At 42.7% G+C, this 9,702-nt stretch overlaps 1 long non-coding RNA gene across 1 annotated transcript; it reads left to right on the top strand.

The window, feature by feature from the left end:
* Window positions 1-3,740: 3,740 nt before the first annotated feature.
* Window positions 3,741-7,104, top strand: LOC128335378 (uncharacterized). Its single transcript, XR_008311584.1, has 3 exons — window positions 3,741-3,827; window positions 6,533-6,609; window positions 6,994-7,104. It is a non-coding gene; the product is annotated as an uncharacterized LOC128335378 (long non-coding RNA).
* Window positions 7,105-9,702: the final 2,598 nt, after the last annotated feature.

The raw sequence follows: 9,702 nt of genomic DNA, 5'->3' as shown, positions 1-9,702 counted from the left end.
AGACACATATAGGAAGACCTTCCTCATGGTACTCAGGTCCCAAGCTGTTTACTGCTTTAAACATAAGGAAGAACCATCATCTTTAACTGAGCCTGGAAACAAATAGGGTACAAATGCAGATCAGAACAGAGTAATTTGCTTCCATCTCTCTCACCCCAAAACAATAGCCTTGCAGCAGTATTTTGGATCAAAGGAAGTTTCTGGATGCTCCATATAGATCCTATTACAGTATTCCAGTCTTGAGGTTATAGCTCATTACATGCATTATTAAACTCCAGTTGATTAAATCAATATTAAATTTATTCAGTACATTAATATTTTGCCTCACCTACTGCATGGATGAGGTGCTTAAACGCTTACATGCTAAAAGCATTTACATTGAAATGCTTACATTGAAATGCTACACGCTTAAAGTCCTTGAAAATGGAGTTGGTGGTTGCTTCTAACCCTTTTATGGAATATCCTCCCCAGTGAGGTTCACCTGGCTTCATCACTTTGTTTTTTTTAGATGCCAGATAAAGACCTTTTTGTTCACCCAGGCCTTTAAAATTCTGATTTTCATATTTGATCTGTGATTTCTAACTAATTTTTAAAATGAGTTTTTAAGCTGCTTTGTATTGCATTTTGTATGTTCTTTTCACCTTTTTGTCTGTTATGATTTAACGTGCTGTGTGCTTTTATTGTATATTTTAATCCTCTGTTGTGAGCTGCCCAGAGAACAATTTGTTATGGGCCAGCTTACAAATAATCTTTATTTATTTATTATGATATTTATACACAGTCTACCAGATATAAATGACTGGATTTGGTACTTTAATTATTGGGCCCTTTCCAAGGGTCTAGGATAACTAAATAAAAAATAAATATATTGTTGTAGTATTTGAGCTGTCCCAAATAATGTGGCCTTTTGTAGTTGATGTGTTGTAATTTTATTGATGCCCAAGGTGTCGAGATGGTGTTCAAGTTCTTTTGGTACTGCACCAAGGGCACCCACAACAATTGGCACCACTATCGTTTACTTTTCCCAGAGCCAATCAATTCCAATCTGAAGCAGGGGTGTAAGTACAATAGGACAAGGCAAGACAGTTGTCTGGGGGCCCACTGCCTTGGGGGCCCCCCAGAGGTAAGTCACATGACTGACTCCCCCAGCCGCGCACTCGCCCGGGGTTCCTTCAGTTGTATTCATCCTCTGAAATTGATGTGAGTGTTAAGACCTGGAGCTACCAGAACAGCATGCCTTTCTCTAGTACCATTAAATGACTTGCAGCGTCCACAATTTATAAAACCTTTTAAAACATAATTTAGGATGATATTCTACACACACACACACACACACACACACACACACACACACACACACTTACTTTACTATGCTTTTTGTTACCACTATTCAGCCTCATTTAAGATTTCTTTACTTCATGAGCAGAACTTCAGTGTGGGGGTGGGGCATTTTAAAATCTTGTCTCTGGGCCCACTCCAACTGTGCTACGCCCCTGATCTAAAGGTCCTTGTATTTAGTTATTCTCTTCAATTGTTTTTCATTGACTCGTCATCCTCTGGGATTGAAATATCAATTATAAGAACTCGATTCTTCTCAATAACTGTCAGATCCGGCGTATTGTGTGCTAAATGCCTATCAGTTTGTATTCAAAAATCCCAAAGGATTTTTGCCTCTTCATTTTCTGTGACCTTCTCAATCAGATGATTCCTCCTCCTCCTCCTCCTCCTCCTCCTCCTCCTCCTCCACCACCACCACCACCATTATTATTATTGGTGTGTGAATATGCAGAAGACATGGTAGCCTGTAGTGAACTTGGACATCATATTCTGTGTTGAAGGGGTGGGGGAGAGAAATGTACTGAGATCAGCTGACATCCCTGTTCTAGTGGCTTGAACCAGAGAGTGCAAGTTGATCCCAGGGAGTTATATAAGATAAGAGAGCCAATCAGGGGCCACTCTCAGTCAATGGCAGGCTGCCATAAATGGTATACAGGCTAGTTTTGCCCACTGCTGGGCAGCTTCTGAGCATTTAGTGGTTGGGGTCACTCTCAGCCAATTGGAGACTGCTGTAAAGGTTTATGAGTTTGTAATGCTTCCACTTGGACATCCTTTGGCAAAAACAATGGACATCAGCTCTGAGTTTCCTTTTCAATACATTCTTTCTCTCTCCCCAGACAAAGCATTTTACAATAACTGCTAATGCTCCCTTTCTATGCTAGACTCCTTCCATAACTCAAGAAAATAAGACTGTTTCTTTTTCTTATTCATGACTTTTAATAGATGCCAAATCCTTAAGCAGAGATGGAATAAATTCCACCATCAGAACATTCTGCAATGCCAAGTGTTCTCGTTTTCTCTGGATATTTTCCAAACTGTCATTTCCCCCCCAGTGTTGATAAGATATTTCCTCCGTATATTGTATTTTTCTACTGTTTTAAAGTCCAGAATATCTTCCCTGGCATTATGAATCACTTCCTTTAACAGCTTATTTGCAGGCTTCTCTCGCTTGCGGGGGAGAAGGATGTCGGAAGACAAAATTTTCCACCAGATCTATATCCCACATGGCAGGAAATTCTGGGTTACCACCTTCCCACTGAACTGAATGGTGATTAAATCATGTTCAACTGAGATACTGAAGGGAGCATTAAGACTTTCAAGTTAACATTAGAAAGAAAGGCCATCATTAATATCTTCTTTATTTACTCTTGGAGCTCTTGGAGATTGTGTTGGGGAGAGCCCAGTAGTTAAATATCCACAAACCTATGGATAGCTATTGATTTCCATAATCCAAAGGAGACTGGAGAAAGCTCAGGAGGTCCTCGAAAGGTCAAGACTGGAGAAATATGTAAGGCCTTATGCTCCCTGCCCCACACTCGTAATTTAGTATGGAGGAAGAAATTTGGCAAGGCTAAGTAAATTGTGTTTTCATTAGTTAATAACAGACCAAATCAAATCAAATCAAATCAAAATCTCTATTATGGTCTGTCAGGAACTCACCCTGATGCCCCTCTCAAGACCAGGGAGGTGATTTGTTTTTATATTGTTTTAGAACAACTTAGTCTACAGGTTCTGGGAATTCAGTTTTTACTTCCTTTCACTGCTGCCATGATTACTTATTACCCTGCTCTCAGTAGTCAGCACCTTGGTTTCATAGCTTCGCAAGTGCAGAATAGGCATATATGTCCAGTGTACAAATGAAATAAAATTTGAGGTGTAGAACAAAAATGATGATAAGTTTATTGTTTGCAACTGATTGGAATAAAGATCTCTGCAAGGCAGGGCACATAAACTTCTCTACAAAGTTGTGAAGTACGTCAGCCATTTAACTCTCTGAGTGGTTTTTCCTTCTTGATAAAATGTACCATTTAGGGAGGTGATATAACTGGGACAGAGTTAAATAAAACTTGGTTTGCAGATGTAGTGAATCAACTCAGACCCTCCTGTCTGTCACCAGGAGGACTCACTTCTGGGCACCTTTCACATTCAGCACTCCCCCACTTTTAGAGTACTGTTCCAGTGTACTGCTGGTTCCACAGTCTCCACACATTCACCACTTAAGTCTCACACAAACCACTGAACAATCTCTCTTGTTCAGATAACATAAACCTATCTCTCTGCTACGCTCTGTCCAACCTCTCACTCCTGACCCTCAACTCCAACACCAACTGTCTTCTTCTAACCAACTGTCTTTATTTAAATCCCTCCCCCCAAACATTCCATGCATGGTTACTATGGCAACACACACTCTCACCCACTCACTCTCCAGCTCCTATATGCCCGTTCCATCACATAGTCTATGAACAGTAACCAATAACAATCCAAGCCAGGTGAGGTTGATTTAGTCTTTTAATACAATGTTCATAAATTGCTATGGAATATACAGTAGTAATGTTTTGTCCACATATTCATTAGTTCAGGTCTCCTGGTTTTCCCAGCAACTCTGTATTCGTTCTCCCTTGCTTTTCTTTATACCAGGGCTGTTCAGCTTTGGCCCTTCTGCAGATGTTGGCCTGCAATACCCATAATCCATGGCTATTGACTGCTGTGGCTGGGGATTATGGGAGCTGTAGTCCAAAAACAGCTGGAGCAGGTCTGCCTTATACCTACCCAGAGGGCCTCCATGAAACCATCTTTCTTCCTCCAAATCCCAACCATCTATTTCATGAAGCCTTGGGCACAATCTCTAAAACCCCATCAGAGGCTGCTGGTGCTGGCCAGCTGGATAGTGGTGGTGGTGGTGGGAATGAGCAGCAGTGCCATCATTCAATATTTCTTCCCACCCTGGTTGCCTCCCTCTCCCTCTCCCTCTTCTTGCTCCACCCTGAACTGCACAGATTGGTTATTCACCCTGTTGGGGCCAAACTATGATGTGATTCTCACAATTGCCACCGGTAGGCTGGAATGACACATGGGGAAGGCTCTTCCTAACCTACCTTCGACCCAGATGACCAAACGTCCATCTCCGGAGGGCCTCCCATACACCGACTCAGGCAGCCCTGCTCCATGCAGCTCTGTGACACATGGAGCAGGGTGGATCCAGGGCCAGAACTTGTTGTTCTGACCTCCAGATATCCCACGATGCAACATACAACACACATGTTGCTCTATGCACCCATCTCTGTGTCTCCTCGGGCAGAACTCAGCCCAAGGAGACACACAATACCTTGCAGCCGGGTTAATGGTGTGTTACCTTAACATGAGTAACAGCTGGGTTTGTTTAGAGGGTTAGGCAGGCAGGGAGCAGAGGGATCCATGAGGATTCCATAGCTTCTCATGACCGGCCAAACCCAGTGGGGAGAACAGCCTCACTAGGTTACTTTAAATGTGTAGTTTACTCACATAGGTTGGTATTGCTCCCTACCCCAAAGAGCCTGCAAACTCTATGCGATACGAAATGCAGATCTTCAGGAAAGCAAGTGGAAAAGAATTCTGTACATGACATGAACTTTTGGAAATCAACCATTCCTTTTCGTTTTGACCCAGACAGGAAAAAACCCAGCAATGTTTTTTCATTTTTTTTTTTTTTTAGAAGTGTGGCTCACTGTGAATACGACATGACTTGGAAGCGATCTCATCTTTGATGAAAAGCTAGCCAATTCTTCCAAAGACTGTTTGTTCTGAGTCCTTGAGGTTCCTTTGTAATGTTCAAGGCAAAGATGTAAGCAGCTGTGGTCAGAAACTTCTGTTGGTTTCACTACATTCACAACTGCACACCTCAGTAGCATTTTCCAAGCCACATGTCAGATCACCAAGAATTGTGACTCCCTTGCCTTTGTGATGGACAGCTTGAGAATGGATAAGAAGAAAGTATCACCTGAGATCACAATTAGACAGAGACTGATGACTAAATGAGAAACTCTCTCTAATATATGAAAGCAACAGCAAAAAACACTGATGCTGAAATGCGGGACAAACTACCAGATGCTATAGCATCTATCACACTGTGATAGGATTTTTCCTGTGATGGGATTTCCCATTTCCTGTGATGGGATTTTTCCAAACAAAATCCAGTATTCTGATTTTTAAACTCATCCCACGCATCTCCCAGACAATACCAGAATCCTGCAAGTACTTTTAAACCAAACACACTAGGCTAGTTCACACAATCGGAATCTGGGTAGGAGGAGTGCCCAGTCAGGGTAGGACAGCCAGACCCACTCCCAATCAGCAGCTGTGTGAACTCCAAGATTTTATTTATTTTATTTTTACACTTATATCCTGCTCTTCCTCTGAGGAGCTCAGAGCGGTGTACATGGTGATTTTCATCCTCACAAGAACCCTGTAAGGTAGGTTAGGCTGAGAGATACATGATTGACCCAGAGTCACCCAGTGAGTTTCATAGTTGAATGGGGATTCAAATTTGGGTCTTCCCAATTCTTGTCCAACACTCTAACTACTAAGCTATGCTGGCGTAGCATAGCTAGATCAAGGTAGGAGATGGGGAAAGTGATCATGTGAGAGACAGGAGATGGGTCAGATGGTTTCCCCTCCACCCTTGGCAAAATGCTGGGGAAAGAATCTGGGTGAGGCACTCTTATCAGAAGGGTTCCTGCTGCCGCAGATGACCAGACATTGAGGGTTTAACCCTCTTCTGTCCAGGAACCACTGGTTGTGAGAACAAGCTTCCTATCTGCCTGCCAGTATATACATAACCCTGCACTGTTTGGGGTTGGAGTGTGCATCATACAGTTCTTAAATTTGTTCAATAAACTTCTTGACCCAGTTTAGTGGCCTTTGACCCAATATTTGGTCTTTGCATTATGGCTTCTTTGCATTATGGCTTCAGGTGTGAGAGCAATGGGAGTTTTCTTCTCCTCCTTTCTTCCATACCTCCCTGCCAAACTCCCTCCCCAAATCTATCTCTAAGTGCTGGGGGAGCTGGCAATACAAGGCATATGGCATGACAGGTGAGGTTCAGAAGGAGGTGGAGGCTTCAGCAAAAATCTCTCCCCCTGCACACAAACAATCTTATACTCACACAAGAGCAATTAAAAATCCATAAAATCCAAGTCTTTTTCTTTTCTTTTTACAGTGATGCACAGAGATGCTTTTAATTTCATGCAATATACACCAGATTGCCAGAGAGGGGCCCCTTCTGTGCAGAGAAAGGTATTTGTTTTATGGTGTCCTTGTATTTTGGAATGAATGAATGAAGACTTTGTTTATGCCAGAACATGGACAGACTTGAACCAAACAGAGCATTGATGGGGGGACCACATCAAACCTGTTTACAGTTTTATCAATTTCTGTTTTGAGTGAAATGAAGCTAGCAGAACCATGACTTCAAGCAACTATGGTGCAGCTGATCAAATATGTTTTGATGTTAGAGCGAGAGGAAATGACATTCAATAAATGAGTTTCTTCTGACTCCAGGGGGAAAATTGATCTGAATAATGCTAAATTACTTCATCAATTTAAAATTGCCTTTGGAAAAGAAACATACTAAGGTTTATTTATTTACACAATTTTCTCTCTTTCTCTTTCCCAAATCAGGTGCAAACTTTTTTCGTTTGTCTGGAGGAAATGGTGCCATATTTTAAAGCTGTACAAAAAGGGATGTTTTGTCTTCAGTTCAGAGAAATCCAGTGCTCCAGTTCTCCTTGTTTCTCAGTAATGATAAAGAGAAATCACAATTTCATCACATCTAGGCTGTCTGGATATTCCTGTGGACAGCTGTAATGAGGGATGCTAGCAAAAGTCTCTCCATCTGAATTTCTGCCCTGGTTTTGCCAAAGTCTTGCTTCCCAAATGCAGCTGATGGACTAGGAATCACCCATGGTACCGTGTTGCATTTCTGTGTTTTGTACAGAGCATGGTACATGTGCAGTTTGTCACAAATTCCAGATCCTTCTGAGCTTTCCTCTCCCTACATTGATGATCATTTATATATACATTTTTATCCTACCCTTCCAGGGTTGTCCTTAGAGAGCCCACATGGGCTGTAGGGCCCAGGGCAAATCAGCCAGTGATCCCAAGCTATTGGCCACTGTGGCTGGGGATTATGGGAGCTGTAGTCCAAAAACAGCTGGGGAGCATAAATTGAGCAGGACTGATCTAGAGGGATTGCATTCGAGAGCCCAGGAGTGACAACAGAGAAGGTCCATGCCCAAGTCACCACCAGATGGGCTGGTGGCACATGGAGATGGATCTTTCTCGTTTATCTTAATGTGTGGTGGGGGTCATGCAGAACAAGGTGTTCTCCCAGGTAACCTAAGAGATAAGTTAAATAAATAATACAAATAAAGGAATGATGACTTAGATGGACCAATGATCTGACTTGATAGAAGGCAGCTTTATTCATTCATATCTACGTTCACATCACAGAACTGTAGCAAAAAGGTAGCTCAGTTTCATCTATTGTCCCACTCACTGCATGTCTTCCATTGGGGAGTGTGTGTATTTGCAATCTCTGTCCCCTCCAAGTGTATTCACTCAAATGTGAAATTCCATTTACTGTAAACAAGTAATCTGGTAAAATAATTGAGCTTTCTGCTTGAGGGGCTTTGTCCTGTTCATCATGTCTCTGGGGTACAAAGCTATGGGCACGGCAGCCTACACAAACATACGAAGGGCAGAGCACAGCCCAAATGTACAGGTTGCTTCTAATTAAGCCTTCCATTAAATCAAGAGACCAGGGCAAGGTTGTGTTAAATCGTGCTCTGCACTGGCGAGTGCTTCACTAACCTTGCCGTGGCTCAAAGTGAATGCCAATCTTTGTTTAATTGGATGCTAACTGGACATAGTTTAATATGATGTTGGTACTTGTGACCTTCTCTTAGGGAATGGGAAGGAAACTCAAACATTCTGTGACTGTAGGCAGAGGAAAGCAAAAGTCACTGTGCCTTTGCTTGCTGAGGGGACATGGCTAGCATTGCCATCAGGTTGTATGACTGCAAAGATGTCATGTGAATTTGAAACTCAGGGGAGCAAAAAGGACCCCTGAGATATCGTGGACACATCTCCAGATATGAATCCATTTTGGAAGGTACTGGGAATATCTGTGATTTTCTGCTCCTGATGTGATAAAGCATCCAAGCTGCATAGGAACATTTGTCCATTCAGCTCAGTACTCTCTGCCTTGGGACTATTCTCATGATGCTCTTCAGAGTAAAAAGAGCAGCTAGGCTGGGTCCAGGAGCCATGTGTGCTCCCAAACAGCCATTGTGAGAATTCTGCAATGAAGGTAGTGTAGTGTAGTGGTTAGACAGTTGGACTAGGACCAGGGAGACCCGAGTTCAAATCCCCATTCAGCCATGAAACTCACTGGGTGACTCTGGGCCATTCATTTCACTTCCAGCCTAACCTACTTTGCAGGGTTGTTGTGAAGAGAAAAATAACTGTGTACTCTGGGCTCCTTGGTGACTCTAGGCTTCTTGGAGAAAGAGCAGGAAACAAACAAACAAACAAACAAACATTCTCCCCTCCCTTATTTATTTATTTATTTATTTATTTTTACATTTATATCCTGCTCTTTCTCCAAGGAGCCCAGAGTCACCAAGGAGCCCAGAGTCACCAAGGAACCCAGAGTCTCCAAGGAACCCAGAACTGTGTATGGAGCTATGTCTGTGAGCTGTGTATGGAGGTGAGTGGCAGCAGTGAACCCAAAACTTGTATCCAGCTCCAGAGCAGAGGACAATTCATGCTTGCGGCCACAAGACCAGTTCTCCAATGTGACAAATGTGAAGCTGAGCCACTGGTGTGAATCTCCTCTTCCTCCAGCAGCTGTCTAGCAAAGCCTCATCTCCCACAGTGGGTGTTCAGTTGGAACACAGTTGCAAGGTCAGGTGGTGGCAGTTAACAAGCACCTTGAGGGCCATCCATCTTAACTCTGAACATCTTAAGTTGAGAACTTTCTGTGCAACAAAGAGTTGTGTTTTCCAAGCACTCAGAGCATTCTCATGCCATGCTAACTGCTTTCAAAGAAGAGAGGCAAGAAGGTGTTCATTTGGTATTTTATTCCCCCTCCCCCCAACATTTTGGGAAATTGCATGCCCTTTCAATGACAGTGCATCTAGCACACATTTGCGTAGGATTTGGAGCAAGGCATTTTAAAAATAGGAAGAACGGGAACAGAAGAAAAGAAACATATCCCTTTGTGTATAACTATCAGGTTTTATGTGAGATACATACATTGCTTCCTGTCACCAAACTACTCATTATAGAAGATCACCTCTGACAATACCACAAAAGTGGAATATGGAC

Source organism: Hemicordylus capensis, chromosome 11 (genome assembly GCF_027244095.1).
Source record: "Hemicordylus capensis ecotype Gifberg chromosome 11, rHemCap1.1.pri, whole genome shotgun sequence".
Classification (NCBI taxonomy): Eukaryota; Metazoa; Chordata; class Lepidosauria; order Squamata; family Cordylidae; genus Hemicordylus; species Hemicordylus capensis.
The sequence above is the reverse complement of the archived record's forward strand: the minus strand, read 5'-3'. Positions and strand labels throughout refer to the sequence as shown.